This window comes from Hypanus sabinus, chromosome 6 (assembly GCF_030144855.1).
Source record: "Hypanus sabinus isolate sHypSab1 chromosome 6, sHypSab1.hap1, whole genome shotgun sequence".
Taxonomy (NCBI): Eukaryota; Metazoa; Chordata; class Chondrichthyes; order Myliobatiformes; family Dasyatidae; genus Hypanus; species Hypanus sabinus.
In genome coordinates, this window is record NC_082711.1 from 37,415,183 (window position 1) to 37,436,707 (window position 21,525).

Here is a 21,525-nt window from a genome sequence, read left to right on the forward strand (position 1 = left end):
GTCATGCCACATTAAAGATTACTACAGGAACTTCTAGCCTATTGTAATTTTTAAATATTCCTTCCACTCCTCCCCTTCGTCATTTAGTTATTTTCAGTTCTAGAGTAATTAATTAACCAATCAGTTCAAATTGATTTTCACATCTTTATCAAAACCCCGTAGAACTTCAAACGCATGCAATCTAAACTAGTAACCACAAATATCCTTTATTTGTATGCTTCTTCTTCTCTCAAAGAACAATCAAATTCCCTTCAAAAGATCTATGCTTACTGTATGATGTATAGGTTTATAACATCACATGTTGTTTAATATTGAAACTCAACTAAATCTGTGGATTCTGTATAATTTTTAAGTTGAGAAAATAAAAGGAAGGCGTTATGTTTTGTAACTTTAAAGCACTAAACGAATTCAAAGGAAAACGCAGAAGTCTGAAATGTGAGTCTAACATCATGTTTGCTTTAAGTAAGACGTGCATTTATCACATGGTTGCATGATGACATACGCAATTTACTTATTTTTACATATAACCCGTAATGAGTTACTTACACCCCTGGACACCTTTCTTCCTCTTCTTCCCTTTTTTTTCTAGTTTGTCCATCTTGATCTTAGGAAGATGATTTAGATCACTGGAATATTTTTTCTCATTAATCCTTCTATTGCTTTCTTTATAATCTGATCTCTTGGTTTCCTCGTCCATATTATCCTCTGACATATCTTTTATGTTTCATCTTCCATTCATCCAGCTGGGCTTTAGACTTGCATCTACTTTTACAAGCAACTTTTTGTCTCCCATTTGAACTTCATGCACACAGAGTAGATTCTGGATTTTTATATTCACAAAAGGTGCAATCTTGCAACTTTCCTGAAGTTCCTTGAACTCTCTTCCAGCTTACAACACAGCCACATTTTACAAGTAACTGCCTGGATAACATATCAGAAACTTTCTCAGTAATGTCGCCTACAAAACATGTTTAGATGGATCATTGCTTTTGTCACTTTCACAATTCCTTGAAGCCGCGTGGTCCTTCCTCGGTCTTATTTGCTTTCCAACCAGAGCCACAGAGGTTGCAACCAACAGCTGTTTGTCCTCTGTTGGGCAATGGTTCATGGTATACAACATGGAGACAGTTGCAGCATCATGCAGTACCTTTCTTATTTCACTTTCAATTGGCTTAATTGCAGGGGATGTGGCATGTAATTGGTGGATAGATCTCCAATCAAGTTGTAGTTGTCTCAACCAATCACATCCCCACAATACTCATCCTCCTGTTTTTACCACATACAAGCTCAATGTGGCGTGTCAATTGTCGTACTTCACTGTCATGAATGTCATTCCCACTGGAGTTATATTATCTCCAGTACAAGTTGGATATCTGCAGGCTTCAATTTTCTTTGAAATGTCATTCAAGCTAATTTTATGGAATGACTGAAACAGCTGAACCAGAATCAATTCCTTTTCAATTAATTTGCCATTCACTTCTGCTATAAGCCATATTGCTTGTCTTTCACTGGTTTTCTCATGGCAAATCTCAAGGCTACCAGTCCTGTGTCACTCTCCTCATTATCATATTTTTCATCAAAATCATGTAAATTAGTGCTCTTTTTGAAACTGCAGCTTGAATTTTTACCTTTTTCTCTTCCCTATACAGATCATTTAATTTTGTCTACCTGACATGCTCATTGTATATAACATACTTCATTGCATTTTCTGTAAATTTTACTTTTAAACCTGCATTGTTTTTGCGTATGTGAGCTCCTGCCACAATGGTACCATTTGCTCAGCCAGGTAGGTTTCTGTTTAGACATTGCAATTTGTTGCACTGTTTTTAACTTGACTGTCTCTGCACGTGTTGCACTGTTTTTAACTCGCTGTTCCTTGCTGCATTATTCTTTGTTTGAATATCTCACTGCATCTCAACAGGTTAATGGCCATCTCAGGTTCATTTTAAAAATATCTTGTTCTCAATGTAATATTTTCTAACTTGAAAACATTAAACTAATTCAAAGAAAGATATATATACATACAAGATTACTCAAGTATCACTGAAATATTAAATACACAACAGGTGGGTAATAGACATTCCCATGAACGTATAAAACTAATGTTTTAAGAAGGAAAGTCCAGGGAACAAGTATTTGTTAATGACTGATGCATAAATATTACGCTGAGCTCACTATTGTTGATGTATTTTATGACTGAACAGGGTGCACAATTTACAATACACAAGTTATCATAGGCTGGAGACTGCTTCCTGCAACATAGGCAGAAGGAACCATTTGCACAGTGTTAAATAGGGAGATATATAGTTTAATATTAAGTAAACTTTTGGATGTAGAACTGTAATCCTAGCTATCACCTCAACGCAGAACTTTTTTTAAAAAATCTTACTGTAAATTCAAGATTCGAGATTCAAGATTCAAAAACTTTATTGTCATTCTAACTGTACATCAGCTCTGCAGGACAGAATGAGACATTGTTTTACGGGGGGCAAGTGCAATCATAACATAACAAACGCAATACCAAATAATAAACACAACAATAAATAGTACAACACAACAGCCACATGTGGGTGAAAATCAAGTTATAAGTGTCCAGTGCAAGTTAAAAGTGTCCAAAGCAGAGTCAGGTAGAGCAGCTATTTAGCAGTCTGACTGCCTGTGGGAGGAAGCTGTTTAGAAGCCTTGTGGTTTTTGTTTTGATGCTCCTGTAATGTTTACCTGATGGCAGAAGAACAAACAGTTCATGGAGAGGGTGTGAGGGGTCTTTAATGATATACCGTGTCTTCTGGAGACTATGAACTATTCTTCTATGTCTTCTATGAACTATTATTAATTAATATTTAGACAGGCACACTTTGAACAAAAAAATTCTACCAAGCTGCATATTTAAAAGGGAATTTTGAGGGTTGTTAAGAGTGACATATTTTGTTCTCAGATTTCTGACTTTTCTAAAGGACAATAATATATTGGGATTGAACCCCAAAGATGTTGGCAATGTTCAGTACTTCTCACTATAGTTCACCCCAAGGAACAGTAAGTTATCTACATGTACTTCTGTTAACAACATAGACAAAATATCCAATAGTTTTGCAGAGGTGTATGAGTAAAGACCTGATCAGAATCACTGAAACATGTTGTGAAATTCGTGAAGAATTAAGAGTTAAGAGTATTTTTTCCCTTGTAAACTTAAGGCTCGTCTGAACCCAGATGTCCAGGAAACAGTTTAACTGCACAGAGTTAGTCAAGGTAATATGAGAAGCTATAAAGTAGTAGAGTTCGGTGTTTTCAGTATTCTGATAAAAGGAAAATAACTGCAAGGGTCCTCATGCATATAGGAAGATGTGGCTGTAAATTCAGCCTTGAGAATTTCCAAGCAGAATGATTGGAAATGGACTTAGAATTTCCGGGTAGAGATCCTCCAGCTCTGAATGAATAGAAATAAGTGGATCCAATCTGGATTAATGCCATGAATCAAATAACAAAAAGGAATTTGCACTTGAATTAACATCAAGGTTGTCACTATCTGCCACCAGTACTCACTAAACCTGGCAAAAATATTCCACATTTGTGCATGCTGAAATCTAGAAATTGTTTTCAGTGTTACCCCATTTCCCTTCAGGATGCCTTATCGCAGTATTTTCCAATGTAATTAACACAAAGCAATTTGACATGAAATTCTAATTTTCATGCTCGATTCCAGCTGTAAAAACCTTTGAAAATATTACATCTTGTTGAAAATGAGATGAAATAGAGATTACAACACCTCTATACTTCAAGGTCTGGAACATCTAATATCATCAATTGTTGATCCCTGATAATAGAATTTTAAAATTATACATCTTTAAAATAAAATTACTTTTTCAGTAGCAGCTTGAGATATTTCATTAAAAACCCATGTGTCTCCAAATATTAATTTTGCTTTCTGCAAAATGCTGAAAACTTTTGAAAACTGTTACTTTTTTTTTGTCTGTGAGGATTCTTCAGTGAGATTAGACGAAGTTGAAGAGATCACTGCCCCTAGAGAAAGTGCCAGAATACATCAAAAAAGGAGAGCTCTGTTCCACGGAGTATTTTTGATCCTTATGCAGTGGCTTCTTCAATCCAGTGTTGAGTGTCCCCTCTTAGCTGCTGACTTCAAGTTCCAGACCATTGGCCGGACCTTTGACAGGGGAGGGGCTTCCAACATTGACAACATCTTCAGCAACTGAAAGAAAACAGATTGCAGAGCAGTTAAACAAATTCCACATTTCAGTTTGATTCCATATGCTTCCTATAAAACGTTCCCTTAGATTATCTCCGCCCGCTCGGTGTTATTTGAAATCGCCTGAGCTTTGCTGCTGAAATACACAAAGAAAATGCCCCCATGGGACTACATCTGGCAATTTGTGATCGCGATTTTTTTCCCCTAACCCTCAGCCTTTCAAGAAATTCAGAGGAACGGGGCATGTCACTTAAAATAAATATTGCCAGTTCCCTTAAAGAGACTGTATTGTATCTCTTTTTATGAATTCCACATGTTTTGTGCTTAAACAATCAAAAAGCAGATCAGTTACACATTCTTCTTTCTAAATGCTCTGGTATTTTCAACTTATTCAGAATATTTTCACTTCTCATTCTAGGCTGAGATAGATGAGCTCAGATGGATTGGCCATGGGATATCAGTATTCCTGAGCTGCAGAAGAGAGAAAAGCAGACTAATGACTACTAGCCATTCCTAATGTCTAAGTGTGTGGACGTCAAGTGAAGTTTGCTACATGCCCAGTACTCATTGCAGTTCTTGTGCAGGCTATTATATGAAGGTTGGACTCATGGGAGAGGTAGTGGAAGGTTGCTGTGCAACCATGCTTCTGCATGAGTCATACCTACAGCAGACAAGAGAAGAAAATGGGCAGCAAAAAGCACACAAAGTGCTTGCCGTCTAGGTTTCCCCTTTCATACACATTACCCTTGGAAGAAAAGGAATACTCAAGCTTTTTGAAAATGGCATCTCGCTGAAGAGCCTCTGTCATCTTGCTTAAGAATCTCATATATCTCTGTCCGATCCTTATTTGCCTCAGTAAAAAATTTAAGTTTAATCAGAACATCATTAATTTGTTGTTCCACATGTTTTTAAAGAAATTCTACATTAAGAAAATATTGGAGTAAAAATTTTATTCTTTTTTAAATTGACAGTTGCATTTAGAACAGCAGTGCAAGTAATTAAAATAATCACAGTCCCACAGAGCATGGGAGCAGGCCTGTCAGCTGACCAGCACTGTACTAACCATCAAACACCCATTTCATTCTCTCGACAATCCCCTCAACTCTTTCTGGATTTTGCCACTCATTTCAAGAGGAAAATCAGACTTGCTAATCAACTTATAAAATACGCATCTTTGGAATGTGGGAGGAAACCAGGGAACACATTGAGTTGCAGGGAGAATGTACAAAATGCACACACAGCACATTCCGGTCAAGATGGCGCCTGCGTACAACACTCCGTTGATCGATACCTTCTGGATAGATCATGTAACCATCTTTTTCACTTTTTTTATGTCCCTTACGTTTGCTTCTCGTCTTGAATGCATTTCTGGAACTGGTAGAGCCTGTGTTTTCCTATTTGGAGATCGTTCGGTTGCTTTAGCACTCTGCAGCCTCCAAGAGGATTCTAGGAGACAGAGGCAATGTGAGTGAACCTTGTGGCGAGAAGGCTGCGGGATGGCGCGCAAGCCAACTTTTGGCCCCAATTCACCAATTACAGCTTCCATTGTTCGCCGAATTATGCGACGAAGTTGGTTGAAACATCGAGGCGAGTGCGGAAGTTTGGAGACCGTTTGGATGTTCCAGGGCTCTGGAGTCTCTGAGAGGATTCCAGGAGGCAGAGGCAGCGTGTGCGGACCTCATGCCGGGCAGGCTGCTGGGTGGTGCACGAGGTGATATCTGGCTCCATTTCACCGATTAAGACTCCCATTCTTCACTGATTAAAGCGATGAGGGAGATTGAAACATTGAAGCGAGTGGAGAAGGTGAGCACTGACTCCTTGCCTTTTGATTGGTTGTTTTGTACCAGGGAGGGGAGAGCCTGCCACTGTGCCTGCAGAGTGTTGTCCATGTTTTGTTCTGCATTTTGGATTTGGACTTTGGTCTATAGACTCTTTTCTCACTCTTATAGTTTTTATATTTTGAGTTTTCTCACCCAATCTTCTTGTGTTTTTTTGTGCAGGGCATTGGTTTTGGGGGCCATGTGCCTGATCCCCTTTGTTAGCTTTTTTTGTGGGAAGACAGATTTGAGGGGGGGGGGGTTGATGTGTCTGATCCAGTTTGTTCATTTATTTGTGTGTGAGGAGGAATTTGAGGTTGATGACCCTGGTCCATTTTGTGTGTTTTTTGTGCGTGAGGAGGGATTTGGGGTTGATGACCCTGATCCATTTTGTGTGATTTTTGTGTATGAGGAGAGATTTGGGGTTGATGACCCTGATCCATTTTGTGTGATTTTTGTGTATGAGGAGAGATTTGGGGTTGATGACCCTGATCCGTTTTGTGTGTTTTTTGTGCGTGAAGAGGGATTTGGGGTTGATGACCCTGATCCATTTTGTGTGATTTTTGTGTATGAGGAGAGATTTGGGGTTGATGACCCTGATCCATTTTGTGTGTTTTTTGTGCGTGAAGAGGGATTTGGGGTTGATGACCCTGATCCATTTTGTGTGATTTTTGTGCGTGAAGAGGGATTTGGGGTTGATGACCCTGATCCATTTTGTGTGATTTTTGTGTATGAGGAGAGATTTGGGGTTGATGACCCTGATCCATTTTGTGTGATTTTTGTGTGTGAAGAGGGATTTGGGGTTGATGACCCTGATCCATTTTGTGTGTTTTTTGTGTGTGAGGAGGGATTTGGGGTTGATGACCCTGGTCCATTTTGTGTGTTTTTTGTGTGTGAGGAGGGATTTGGGGTTGATGACCCTGATCCATTTTGTGTGTTTTTTTTTGCGTGAGGACAGGTTTGGGGTTTGATGACCCTGATCCATTTTGTGTGTTTTTTGTGCATGAGGAGGAATTTGAGGTTGATGACCCTGATCCATTTTGTGTGTTTTTTGGGCGTGAAGAGGGATTTGGGGTTGATGACCCTGATCCATTTTGTGTGATTTTTGTGCGTGAAGAGGGATTTGGGGTTGATGACCCTGATCCATTTTGTGTGATTTTTGTGTATGAGGAGAGATTTGGGGTTGATGACCCTGATCCATTTTGTGTGTTTTTTGTGCGTGAAGAGGGATTTGGGGTTGATGACCCTGATCCATTTTGTGTGATTTTTGTGCGTGAAGAGGGATTTGGGGTTGATGACCCTGATCCATTTTGTGTGATTTTTGTGTATGAGGAGAGATTTGGGGTTGATGACCCTGATCCATTTTGTGTGATTTTTGTGTGTGAAGAGGGATTTGGGGTTGATGACCCTGGTCCATTTTGTGTGTTTTTTGTGTGTGAGGAGGGATTTGGGGTTGATGACCCTGGTCCATTTTGTGTGTTTTTTGTGTGTGAGGAGGGATTTGGGGTTGATGACCCTGATCCATTTTGTGTGTTTTTTTTTGCGTGAGGACAGGTTTGGGGTTTGATGACCCTGATCCATTTTGTGTGTTTTTTGTGCATGAGGAGGAATTTGAGGTTGATGACCCTGATCCATTTTGTGTGTTTTTTGTGCGTGAAGAGGGATTTGGGGTTGATGACCCTGATCCATTTTGTGTGATTTTTGTGTATGAGGAGAGATTTGGGGTTGATGACCCTGATCCATTTTGTGTGTTTTTTGTGCGTGAAGAGGGATTTGGGGTTGATGACCCTGATCCATTTTGTGTGATTTTTGTGTATGAGGAGAGATTTGGGGTTGATGACCCTGGTCCATTTTGTGTGTTTTTTGTGTGTGAGGAGGAATTTGAGGTTGATGACCCTGGTCCATTTTGTGTGTTTTTTGTGCGTGAAGAGGGATTTGGGGTTGATGACCCTGATCCATTTTGTGTGATTTTTGTGTATGAGGAGAGATTTGGGGTTGATGACCCTGATCCATTTTGTGTGATTTTTGTGTGTGAAGAGGGATTTGGGGTTGATGACCCTGGTCCATTTTGTGTGTTTTTTGTGTGTGAGGAGGGATTTGGGGTTGATGACCCTGGTCCATTTTGTGTGTTTTTTGTGTGTGAGGAGGGATTTGGGGTTGATGACCCTGATCCATTTTGTGTGTTTTTTTTGCGTGAGGACAGGTTTGGGGTTTGATGTGCCTGTTCCATTCTTGTTTTGATTTATGTGGGGAGGTGGGATTTGGCAGCTGATGTTTGTGCTGCCTTTCTTTTCTTTCTTTGTTTCATGTGTACCCAGAGAAATGAAGAATTTCCCAGTTGTATACTTTGATAATAAATGAAGCTTTGAACCTTCCTATCTCAAGTTGCTATACATCTTTTTTTGTACCTCCAACCATTTCCATCTTGCCCAAGCTGTCAACCCAAAACAATATCTCTACTTCTTTCTCCATAGACTTGCTGAACATTAACAGCATTTTCTACTTCACTTGCATTGATCAGTTGAATTAAAGAAACTCATACAAGTTAGAAAGAAGTAACTTTCCCAAGAAGAAGTCTGGAGAATTTTTCATGTCATGTTGCACAGAAAAGTCATCTTCCAAAGGCAAGCCCATGGTCGATGAATGCTGAATTGCACAAAAAGTAACCTGAGTGAGTGTTTGTATGCCAACAGTCCACTGCAACCACTAACACCTTTGAAGATCGTAACTATATGACGATAAACCAGACACATTCATAACAGGTGAATAACTGAATCATTAACAAGACCAATAACAGTGCGACTGACTGAGAATCTTTTGAGTCAGGTTGTAAAAACAGTCAAATGACTGAGTAGATGACTACCCTTGTTTTCCTTTCTTGACAGAACTATGTGAAAGAGTTCCAGAAAAGGAATGAGTTACTCAGGGTCTTTCCCAGTCAGGGTCCTTGTTACATAGTCCACAAGTCACATCTAATATGACTCTGAGAGATCCTTTCTTATCCGGCACCTTCCAAGCTGAAGGATCCAAATTTTCCAGTGAAGAGAAAGCTCACTGCCTGGCAGATGATCCATCATCAATAGTCCACAAGTTTTCTCTATCTCCATCATCACATTTCATTATTGCTCCTATTTCATTGAAATTTCTCAGGTTAATGCTCCTTGGAACTTAATCCATGGTGCATTTGCCTGTGCTGATGATGCAATGAATACAAGAGTTGTTGGTGAGACCATCCTTGGGGTATTGTGTGTATTTCTGGTCACCTAACTACAGGATGGATGTTAATAGGTGTAGTAAAGTGTAGAAAATGTTCACTAGGTTTGGAGGATATGACTATAATGAGAGGCTGGATAGGTTGGAACTTATTTTATACCTGGAGTGTAAGAGGCTCAGGGGTGCCCTCACAGAGGTATAGAAAACTACAAGGGCAATAGATAAGTCAAATAGCCATAGCTTTTTTCTCAGAGCCTAAAGGGCACAGGTTTAAGGTGAGAGGGAAAACATGTGAAGGGGATCTGAGGGACAAGTTTTTCACTCAGACAATAATGGATATATGGCCTGAGGAAGCTGTAGAGTAAGGTACAAATTATGATATTTAAGAGACATTTGGCAAGGTGTAAGAATAGCAATTGTTCAAAGACTATGAACCAAACTCAGGCGAATGGAGCTGCTCGGGTAGACACTTTAGTCCAAAAGAATGAATGGGGACAGAGGGCTGTTTAACTCTATGCCTCCACATTCAGGAAAGTTACCCTTCCTCCTCCAAATAATTCACAGCCCCCTTCTCTCCGCACAGAGAATCTGGGGTTGTTCTCCCTGAGAAACAACTTTCTTAAGAAATAGTAGTGGTATGATGCTGTCCTAAAGGGGTTGTCTATTAGTGGGTCATCAGATGCCGACATGGGATCCACCTAGCAAGGGTGTTAGGGTGGATAACCCTTAAGTGGAAAATGCCTTTGTATGTCTTTGTTTAATGTGTGAAGGCTGATGCACTGGCAACCATCACACAGTCCTTGACAGATCAGAGTCAGCGACCAGTAGCATGGAATGCAAAATGAGTGGGGACCCTCCACCTTTACTGCAGTTGTGATGTGACATTATCTTCTGCCAGCTCCAACCCTGAGGTCTTGTTTGGATTTCTCTTTGTCTGCAACCTCTCCATTGACATTACTGCCATGGGTGACCCTACTAGGAGCTAAGCACCAGGTGGCTAAGTTCCAGACGTCATCACTCTCAGTATCTCCGGAACTCACAAGCCTCTGCACTACAGCAAGGAGACAACCCACAGAGAAGTTCTGACGTTCTTTTTTTAATCTACTGTATATATGCACAGATATTGCTGTAAATTAACATGAGTTTATAAACAGCGGGGCGGCCTTGATGCACCATCAATAACTCTTGGAGATGGGAGGCAAAAGATAGGCTTTTATTAGATGAAAACGTGACCACGACATCTTGGAGACTGAGGGAGGAGCAGTGCGTCTAATCGCCTTTATACAGGGGTCTGTGGGAGGAGCCACAGGAGCAGTCAGCGGGGGGGTGGGGGGGGTGTCCAAACAGGTATACACATAGTTTACCACAGGCCTAGTGGGATGCAAGAGAAAATCTGCAGATGCTGGAAATCAAAGTAATACACACAAAATGCTGGAGGAACTCAGCAGGCCAGGTCGCATCTATGGAAGAGTAAATAGTCGACTTGGCCCAAAACATCGACTACTTACTCTTTTCCATAGGACAGCCTAGTGACATCAATAAACCACCGAGTTCTCATGTAGTTGGGGGAAAGTTTGAGTGAGGCCTGTGGTTCAATGGATCAAAGAGAGGTATAGCTTTTGAATTGTCTCTGCTAAAACCATGCTTCCAGTACATCTGAAGCACTGCCTCTGGGCTCAAGCTCGTAAAAGCATGGAGCTCTGTGCCTGTAATCTAAACCACAATATTTCTCAGGAATAATTCCACTGTTCGTTTTAATTCTGAATGCCTCCACCATTTGCCCAGCGGTGCAATCTAGAGACACAAGAGACATCAGATGGTGGAATCTGGAGCAACAAATAATCTGCTGGAGGAACTTAGTAGGTCTTGCATCAGGGGTTAACAATTCCCTCCCTCCCACAGATGCTGCTTGACCTGCTGAGTTCCTCCAGCAGAAGGTTGCTCTAGATTCTAACCATTTGCTCTGTAAAAATATTCTTCTCTCCTGTTACTTTTTATTCGTTTGCCTATCATCTTTATGTCCACTGATTCTGCCATGACCCCTTTGCAGAATTAACTACTGTACTTCCATCAGAACTTCTGAAATCTCTTCTGTTTCAAGGAGAGTAATCCCAGTTTCTCCAGCCCACCTACAGAAATTTACTACAACCTTCTTCACAATTCACTATACTTCCAAGTTTTGCGTGATCTGCTGGTTTGTACCAGTCATTTATATAGATTAAGAAAAGCAGGAGTCCTTGTGCTGATCTCTGGGGAACACCGCTCTGCACTCATTTCTGGTGTAAATGGATATCTTCAGTGCCACTCACTGTTCACTGTCACTGGGGCTGTTTTCTATCCGTGCTGATACTACCCCTCTTATTTGATGGCTTCAGTCTTGATGACACTTGCTTTTCAGTGCTTTTTCAAACAGTTTTTGAAAGTCAATCAATCCACTATATTTCCTTTAATGATCCTCATCAAAAAGCTCTATCAAGTCAATTAAACATAACTTAACAGATGTATGTTCACTTTCCCTAATCAATCTACAGATGTCCAACTGACAGACAGTTCTGCCTCTGATTATTATTTAGAGTCACAGAGCTGAACAACTTTGGCCCAACTCACTGGTACTAACCAAGATGTCAGACTGAGCTCGTCCCATTCTTAAAATTATCTCACCTCTGTAATTAAACAGATAGGCCTATAGTTGCAATATTTATTCCTATACTTTTTCTTGATCAATATATAGCATTTACAGTGCATGTCTGCACTTCTTAGAAAATCATTCTCATAATTACACGTATTTGGTTCCCTTTTATGTTTGTAAACCATCTTCTTTTCCTGTTCTTTCTTTTCCTCTGAACATTCTGTAACTTGCCGGCATTCTATCATCAATGTGGCATCAGTCTTGTATTCTTTTATACTCCACTATTTTATACTCTGCTACTTTCATGACCCGCGGAGCCTTGGCTTTAATTGCTCCACTTAATGCCCTCATAGAGTCATAAACACAAGAGATCCTGCAAATGCTGGAAATCCGGAGCAACACACACAAAATGCTGGCAGAACTCAGCAAGCCAGGCAGCATATATGGAAATGAGTAAACAGTCGACATATCAAGCTGAGACCCACCATCAGGATTGTCCACTGTTTATTCATTTTCACTGAAGCTCTCTGACCTGCTGAGTTCTGCCAGCATTTTGTATGAGTCATACTGCATGGAAACAAGCTCCTTAGCCAATTCATCCTTCCTGACTGCATTGCCCAATGAGCCAGCCCCACCTGCCCACATTTGGGCAAGAGTCCTCGAAACCTACCTCATCCATATGCTTACCTAAATGTCTTTTAAATGTCATCAAAGTGCCCAGCTCAGCCTCTATTTTTTGGTAGCTCATTCTAAAAATGCACCACCCTTTGCATGAAGAAACTACCCCCGATGTTTCTTTTCATTCTCTCAACTCTGACCTTTGATCTGTGCCGTCTTGCTTTTAGCACTCTCTCACTGGGAAAAAGACGATGGGGGTGTTCACCTTGTTCATGACTCTCATGGTCTTATTTACTTCTGTCAGGTCACCCCTCAATCTCCTGTATTCTAGGAATGAAGTTCAAAAGGAATGTGTCCTAAAATCCTGTCGGAAAGCCCTCATAGGATTGTGTGGTTAAAATATCCCTGCACATTGAGAAAGTGACCAGAAGTTGACAGTTCTCTTTCTAACAAGGAACTGTTGAACATAATTGCTGGTCCTCTTTATCCTTCAACTAGATCAAGTGTCAAATGCAAAACCATTTTTTGTTGTTTCATATGGTTTTTATAACTATCCCTGAGCAGCACAATTTTTTTTCAATTTAATATCCTGATGTAAGAAGCATGGCTGCAGTTCTTGCAATAGCACCGACAGTCTAACTCCTGTACCCAATAAAGTGGTGGCTGAGCATATGTTCATTGTCTTCTGCAGCTGTAACTTATCCACTTCAAGGTTCAACTTGTTGTGCATTCAAAGATGCTCTTCTGCACATCACTGTGGTAACATGTGGTTATTTGAGTTACTGTCGCCTTCCTGTCAACTTACAACAGTCTGGCCATTCTCCTGCGACCTCTCTCATTAACAAGGTATTTTTCCCTACAGAACTGCCACTCATTGGATTTTTTTCTTGCATTTTACACCATTGTATGTAAACTCTAGACACTATTGTGTGTGAAAATCCCAGGAAATGAGCCATTTTTGAGATATTCAAACCATCTTGTCTGGCACCAAGAATCATTCCAAGGTCAAAGTGACTTAGATCAACTTTCTTCCCCATACTGATGTTTGGTCTGAACAACTACTGAACCTCTTGACCATGCCTCCATGCTTTTAATGACTGATGTACTGTTGTACCTAATAAAATGGCCACTGAATGTAAATTGTCTTTGACTATCAAATATGTACCTAGTAAAGTAGCCACTAAATGTAGATAATTCATTAGTGAAATAATAATTTTTAATTCAAATTTCCTGATCTATTTTTACCCACAACCTAGAGCTGCCTCTTTAAAGTAAGGGCTTTTATTTCACATGTCTTCAGGAGGCATGGCAAAACACTGTGCAGATTGAATTGTTTTGAGAGCACTGTCTTTTATGTAGGCAAATTCCGATTTATAAGACACCTTCACATACGAAGACATGTTTTGTTCTTCATTTATAAGGAAAAAACATCACATTTCACTGGTGCCAATAATACACATAAGCAATAGATCATTTGCAGTTAAGTGAAAAAAGATACATGAGTAATTCCGAGTCCCCTCTGCAGCACAATGTGTAAGCATTTTAAAACTACTATTCATTGCACCAAAAATATCTGAAATATTCAGAAATGAGCAGCTATCACAACATCTTAATGTCAGTGCCTGTCATGCAAATATTCCTGATGGATGATTAATGCATGGATGTCAAACTTCCTCAACAAGAATGTATTGCATTGATATACTAATGCACTCAAGAAGAGACAGTTATCATTTCTCCTGCAGATAATCTAGCTCAGAAACTGCCCCAGTTGCAAGAATTGATGCAAAAGGTATACTAACAAGACTTTTCTCTCTTCAATGCCTAGATCATTCCTGCAGTGAAATAGCTTAGCAATTTTGCCTCCGATTTATCCTTTCAGAGAAGATTCAAGGAATGATTATGAGACCAAGTCCTCATGATAAAGATGGATTTTATCTGAGGATTAGTATACTATTAGACAGCTACAGTACATCCAGGGTATTCTTAATATCCAAAGCACTTCATACCATTCTACCACTAGGCCATGACTTAAAAGCAATTTTATTGAAACTATTCACTAATGATTCTGCAGTGATGTCAATGGGCCAGAAATCTGTTCATATAGGCCTGTAAAATATGGAGTTTTGCTGTTGAAAATCAAATTAACCACACTTCTAAGTCATAAAGTCATACAGTATAGCAGCAGGCCCTTTGGTGCCAATACAACATAGCAACCAAGACATGTATGGTGAAAGGCCTTGATAGAGTGGATGTGTAGAGGATGTTTCCTATGTGAGAGAGTCTAAGACTGGAGGACACAGCCTTGGAATAGAGTGGTATCCTTTTAGAATGGAGATGAGGATGGATTTCTTTAGCCAGAGAGTGGTGAATCTGTCGAATTCTTCCCACAGCTGTGGAGGCCAACTCTTTATATATACTTAAGGCAGAAGTTGTTAGATTCTTGATTGATCAGGGCATGAAGGGATTCAGGGAGAAGGAAGAAGATTGGGGCTGAGAAAAAAATTGAACCAGATATGATGAAGTGGTGGAGCAGACTCAATTGGCCAAATGGCCTAATTCTGCTCCTATATCTTATAGTCTAATAGTCTTAAACAAGTCCCATTTGCCCACGTTTAGTCCATATCCCTATAAACCATTTCTGTCCACATACCTGTCTAAGCGTCTTTAAAATATTGATAACTTATGTACTTCAACCACTTCCTCTCTCAGCTCATTCTCTGAGAAGCACACACAAAATGCTGGAGCAAATCGGCAGGTCAGACAGCATCAATGGAAATGAATAAACAACCAGGGTTTCTGCCATTTTGGGCTTCTTCAGAACTGGAAAAGAAGGAGGAAGATGACAGAATAAAATGTTGGAGAGGGAAGGGGGGGTAATCTGGAATGTGATAGATGAAGCCAACTGGGTAGAAAAGGTAAAGGGCTGGAGAGGAAGGAATCTGTTAGAGCAAGAGAGCGGACCATAGGAGAAAGGGAAGGAGGAGAGAACCTAGGAGGAGGTGATAGGCGGGTGAGTAGAGATAAAGGGTCAGAATGGGGAAATAGAAGAAGAGTGGGAGGGAAAATAAGTTTTACTGGAAGGAGAAATCAATATTCATGCCATCAGGTTGGAAGCTACCCAGAGGGAATATGAGGTGCTATTCCCTTACTCTGCGGGTGGCGCCATCATGGCACAAGAGGAGACCATGAGTGTCCTTGTGTCCATTAGAAAACTTGATTCCTCATTTTTCAGCTGAATTTACTTTTTCCTGGGGCATCTTTTCCAATGTAGGAACTCCCCCAAGTGATGTCATCAGTATTCATCATGTAAAATTCTTTCTGCTTTGAGATTTTTAACTTCACTGATCTGAAAGTTGAAGAGTTTATGCAGGATTTAGTCATCATATTTTATGGAAACCATTCCAACACTGAAATTAGATTATTCGCCTTCATTAGGATCTATGTTCTCATTGAAGTTCATGGCCTTTTATGATCATAGTTGCAATGTCTTGTGTGTGTGTCTGTTGTTTGTGTACCCTTATGCTTCTGTGTTTTTGTGTGTATGCTTGTGTGTTGGTGGCCAGACTGTTTTTTTCCTGTGGAGATCAATGTCATGTTCTCTCTCAATTTCCAAACCTGGATGTCAATCCAAACTGTTACTGCTGATTTCTGCAAATTCTCATTGTTACTGTTGCTGCTCATTTCTACATTAGTGAGATAATCTAAATCTCATATTCAAGAAGAGACTTACTCGCCGTTTTCTTCAATCCAGAAAGCAGGAGAACAGGCACAAGCAATTTCCCCTACTGCAGGCAAAGACTGCACATATGTCCCTAAGAAACGTCCTCAGCAACCTCTTGACAGGAACACCTCAAGAGGCCTTTGGTACTCTTTTGCCTCCTATGGGCACTAATCTTAACCCACCCATCAGATCCACCTGTCCCTTGGAGGCCCACTCTCACAAACCTCCCCCCTCCCCCACACCACCATCATTGCATCATCTTTTTTTTAATAGCAATGCCCCCTGAGTCGGAAGAGTTTCACTTGTACCGTGGTGCATCCCTCGAAGAGCTGACTGCAAATTCCAAAGTTCAAAGTAAATTTTATTATCAAAGTACACATATGTCACCATACACAACCCTGAGATTAATTTTATTGAGGGCAACCTCAACAAATCTATAGAATAGTAAAACAGAACAGAGTCAATGAATGGTGACTGCCAGACTACGGTTTTCAACCAGAGTGCAGAAAATAACAAACTGCAAATGCAAAAAGAAGAAACCATATTATAAGTAAATATGCAATAAATATCAAGAGCATGAGATGAAGAGTCCTTGAAAGTGCATCAAGGTTGTAGGCACATTGCAAGTGGAGTTGAGTGAAGTTATCGTGCCATGCTGCAAACTGCAATGACTTGTAGTGCTTAATAGAGAACGTCACAGTGAAATACAGCATTACATATTGTTTATGCACCACAGAAATGAATTTCTTCCTCTTCATGCAAATTTCTTAACTATCATTAGAGTTGAACTCCTTCAGTGCTCTAATGAGTAAGGAGGACATCCTCCTGTGGTCAGTATGATGTTCTTGTTGGTGATAGGGTTCAAGAACCAACAGCAGCAGCCACTCCAGATTTGACTAAATGTATGGCCACACCACCAGTGTGCCAGGTTTTAATGTAATCCAAAAATTCATCAGCTCTATTATTTACATCCCCTGAGGAACTCTAAGACGATCCATCAGTGTTGCTTTCACATTTTAAATAATTGCTTAGTCGATTCTGTGATAGGGGATCTTCGATTCCAAGCATAGAACGGAATTAATGACTTGTGGAAAGCTGATTGTTTTGACTACATATATTGCTGATAGAAAAATGAGGTACACTAACTGTGTCCTACCTCCTAATAAAGTATAGTGTTACTCATCAGGTTAAGATGGAATTAGAACAGAATGCTACAATTTCTAAGTCTGTGCATTTTAAGCTTTTTATATTCTGATTGGCACTGTCCCAGCCTTGCCTGTGTTCTAACCATCAATATGTGCACAGAAATCATCCTTCTTGTATGCTTTTTCTTGTCTGAGAGCCCTTCAATTTCACCACTTTTGCTTGCCTGTTATGCTTAGCACTTCCGCGCCATAAGTGATACAGCACTTTGATAATTTAATGTAATTTTGACTGAGCCAGGGAAATGACAAAAGCCCTCTTACCAATTCCTCGGGCATGCACAACACCAACCCTTGTCCACCATTCACTGTAACGTGCTCCATTCAGATACTGGCCAACTCACAACCTGCTCTCTCTTGACTCCCTATTTGTGTTTCTTCCTCCATGCATGAGCTGAAAATAGGTTTGGAGATTCAAGCTTCTTTCTCTAGTGTTTCTTTCCCCCATTTAACTAATTTTAGACTTCCATACTTAGTGAACTTCTTCACTTCCTAATGAAACATCTGCCTCACAGTTCCAGATTCAGCCCTGACCAAGGCTGCTATCCCATGATCACATGTGTTTCTCTGAGGTTCTCACATTTCCTCCCTCATTCCGGAGACATACTAGTAGGAGAAGTGTTTGCTATAAATTACCCCTAGAATAGGTAAGTGGCAAAAGAAATAAAGTGAAGTGGGTGAGCATGCGAGAGGAAATAAGGTGCACAGACACCATGAAAAAAAGAGGAATTTGACTGAGAGGTTTATTCTCCTGGAAGGCAGCATGGATCCAATCGGTTGAAAAGCCTCCTTCAGTGCTCTAATAAGTAAGTAAGGCATCTTCCTGTGGTCATTCTGATGTTCTTGTTGCTGATAGGGTTCAAGAACCAACAACAGCCACTCCAGATCTGACCACACCACCGGTGTCCCAGGTTTTAATGTAATCCAAAAATTCTTCAGCGCTATTATTTACATCCCCTGAGGAACTCTAAGGCTATCCATCAGTGTTGCTTTCACATTTTAAATAATTGCTTGGTAGCTTCTGTGGTAGGGGGTCTTAAATTCCAAACATGGAATAGAATTGAAGACTTGTGGAAAGGTGATTGTGTTGCTCTTTTAGCTACATATATTGCTGATAGAAAAATGAGGTATGCTAACTGAATCAGGTATGTCCTACCGCCTAATAAAGTACAGTATAACTCCTCAGGATCAGATGGAGCAAAGTTAGTGGTCAACTCTGACTAGCTTACATAAGTATTTCCTTATTGCTTATAAACAGAGAATGAAGGAGGCCGAGAATCCCACCTCCGTCTGCAGCTTCTGATACTAGGCTCAGTAGAACACGCATGAATAAGAAGCTAATTGCTTTGAGGCCTATTGATTCAAAGCAGTAAAAGGCTCGAGTGTATTTATGCATTTTCTATTAGATAATAAGTACTCACCTGTTAGTATTTGGGAGAGCAGGGCCATGTCTGGGATCTATACCCGCGCATTCCTTTGTGCATATCCAACATCCAGCAACTGCAACGTGCAAGTAGTTCCAGAGACTAATATACTTTCTGTTCCAACTTGCAAGATTTATGTGTGACATTGGAAGCATATTTCCATGCCAATGACAAATAATGTCCTGGAGCGAGGTGGGCAGGTTTGTGCATGTCTCAGTGTGCTAAAGATTTACTCAAATGTTCTGCCGATTGCATAATTTTAGAAGAATCTATGCAAGAATGATTTGTTATTAGCCCGCGTCAAAAGGTCATAAGCTAAAAGTATGACCTCTAAAACATTGTGCAATCTCATAACTTTAATCAGTTCAATGCACTTGCATCCATGATCTGTGCATTGACAGCACTAGTACTTCTCTCCAGACACAATGTACTGTGTTCTCAATCAGAGATGGAAGGATTTCAAAGAAGGTAAGCCTCTTTATGATACCTTCCTCAATCTCAGGCACAGAGTACATTGTCCTACCTACAAAATGGTAGAGACATATGTAGCTGACGATCCTTCATTTCAAGATTGAGACTTTGTTTCAGGACCTGATGAGGCTCTGATGCAGCGTCTCAACCTGAAATTATCGAACATCCTTTGCCTCCATAGATGCTGCTTGACCCACTGAGATCTTGCAGCAGTTTATTTTTGCCCACAATAATGGGATTACTTTATGGACTTCCATCAATAAAAAAAAATCCTTAGAGAAGTCTTCATTTTCTCAAAGGATTTTTTTTAATTGATGGAGGTCCATAAAGTCTTATGACTATTTTTCCAAAATAGGCAGGTCACTTAACAAATTGATAGCAAAAAAGTAAAAGGACAGCAAGTTACACAAAGGGATAGCAAGTGACAAAACTGGACCTCTTGAAGATCATTGTGGTCATCTATGCATGGAGCCAAAAGAGATGGACGAGATCTTAAGTGGATTTTTTGCATACATATTTACTTGGGGGACAGACACAGGTTCTAGAGAAGTGAGGCAAAACAGCAGCGAGTTCATGGACCCAATGCAGATTACAGAGGAGGAGGTGTTTGCTGTCTTGAGGCAAATTAGGGAGGATAAATCCCCAGGGCCTGACAAGGTCTTCCCTCAAAACTTGTGGGAGGCAAGTGCAGAAATTGCAGAGACCCTAGCAGAGAGATTTAAAACATCCTTTGCAAGGCAGTGGATGTTGTCTACGTTTGCTTTAACATGAGCTTTGACAAGGTCCCACATAGGAAGTTCATCAAGAAGGTTCAGTCACATGGCATTCAAAATGAGGAACTAAATTGGAATAGATATTGGCTTTGAGGGAGAGTGATGGTACATGGTTGTCCCTCTGACTGGAGGCCTGAGGTTTTTAGGGAAGGTGGGGTGGTCCCACTGTCAGCTTTTGGATCTTTGAAGACTCCATCTTCCTCCCACACTACCTTCCCTGCAAACCCCAACCCTCCCCACTCCTCAGACACTGCCAACCCTCTTCCCCCCTCTGATCCCAGCTGTCATCCATGCCAGGTCTTCATTATTCCCTCTGATCTTCCCCGCCCCGAGGCAAAGCGTTCTGTCCACAGTAAGGGCCTCACCTTTGTACCTCTGCATCCACATCATGAGCTCCACCATGATGCTGAGCTCTTCTTCAACTGCCTCCGTCTCCTTGCCTACTTCTTTGATAACCGGCACTGATGACCCCTTCTTCCATCTTCAACCCTTCTCCTCTTACTAGACACCCCGCTCTGGTCTTCTGCCTACTTTGGATCTTTTCATGGCCAACTGCCGACAAGACATCAACCATTTCAGCCTCACCACTCCTCTCTCCCTCCAAATGCTCTGCTCTCCAATCTCTCCGCACCTACCATAACCTCACCATCAAACCTGCAGATAAGGGGATGCTGTAGTAGTCTGGTGGACTGACCATCATTACTGAGGCCAGGCTACAACTGTCAGAAACAACTTCTTACTTACTCCTCGAACAGGACCCCACTAAGGAGCACCAGGCCATTGTCTCTAACACCATCACCAACCTTATTAACTCTGGCCATCTCCCATCAACCTCATAGTTCCCTTACCCTGCACCTCTAGTTTCTACCTCCTACCTAAGATCTACAAACCTCCCTATCCAGGTAGACCCATTTTTTCTGTTTGTTCCCCACTGAACTTATATCTGCCTACCTCAGCTCTGTTTTATCTCCCCTGCTTCATTCCCTTCCTACATACATCTGTGAAACTTCACACACTCTGGATCTTTTCAATGACTTCAAGTTCCCTGGCCCCAGATCAACTCATTTCCACCATGGACATACAGTCCCTATATATCTCCAACCCCAATCAGGAGGGCCTTAAATTTCTCTGCTTCTTTCTAGATAACAGATCCAACCTGTTCCCCTCACCACCACTGTCCTCTGTCTGGCAGAACTAGTCCTCACTCCCAATAATTTCTCCTTTGTTTCCTCCCACTTCCTCCAAACAAAAGGTGTAGCCATGGGTACTCACATGGGTCCCAGCTATGCCTGCCTTCTTGTAGGCGACATAGAACAGTTCATGCTTGAAGCCTACACCAGTATCAGTCCCCAACTTTTCCTATGCTTCATCAACGACTGCACTGGTGCTGCTTCCTGCACCCATGCTGAACTCGTCGACTCCTGGTGTGACCTCCTGTAAATCAGTGAGACCCGAC

At 40.9% G+C, this 21,525-nt stretch overlaps 1 long non-coding RNA gene across 1 annotated transcript; it reads right to left on the reverse strand.

Annotated features, from left to right (window-relative positions):
* Window positions 1-2,409: 2,409 nt before the first annotated feature.
* Window positions 2,410-18,941, reverse strand: LOC132395400 (uncharacterized). The gene is made up of 2 exons (XR_009512600.1): window positions 18,823-18,941; window positions 2,410-4,204 (listed from the first exon to the last, which is right to left on the reverse strand). It is a non-coding gene; the product is annotated as an uncharacterized LOC132395400 (long non-coding RNA).
* Window positions 18,942-21,525: the final 2,584 nt, after the last annotated feature.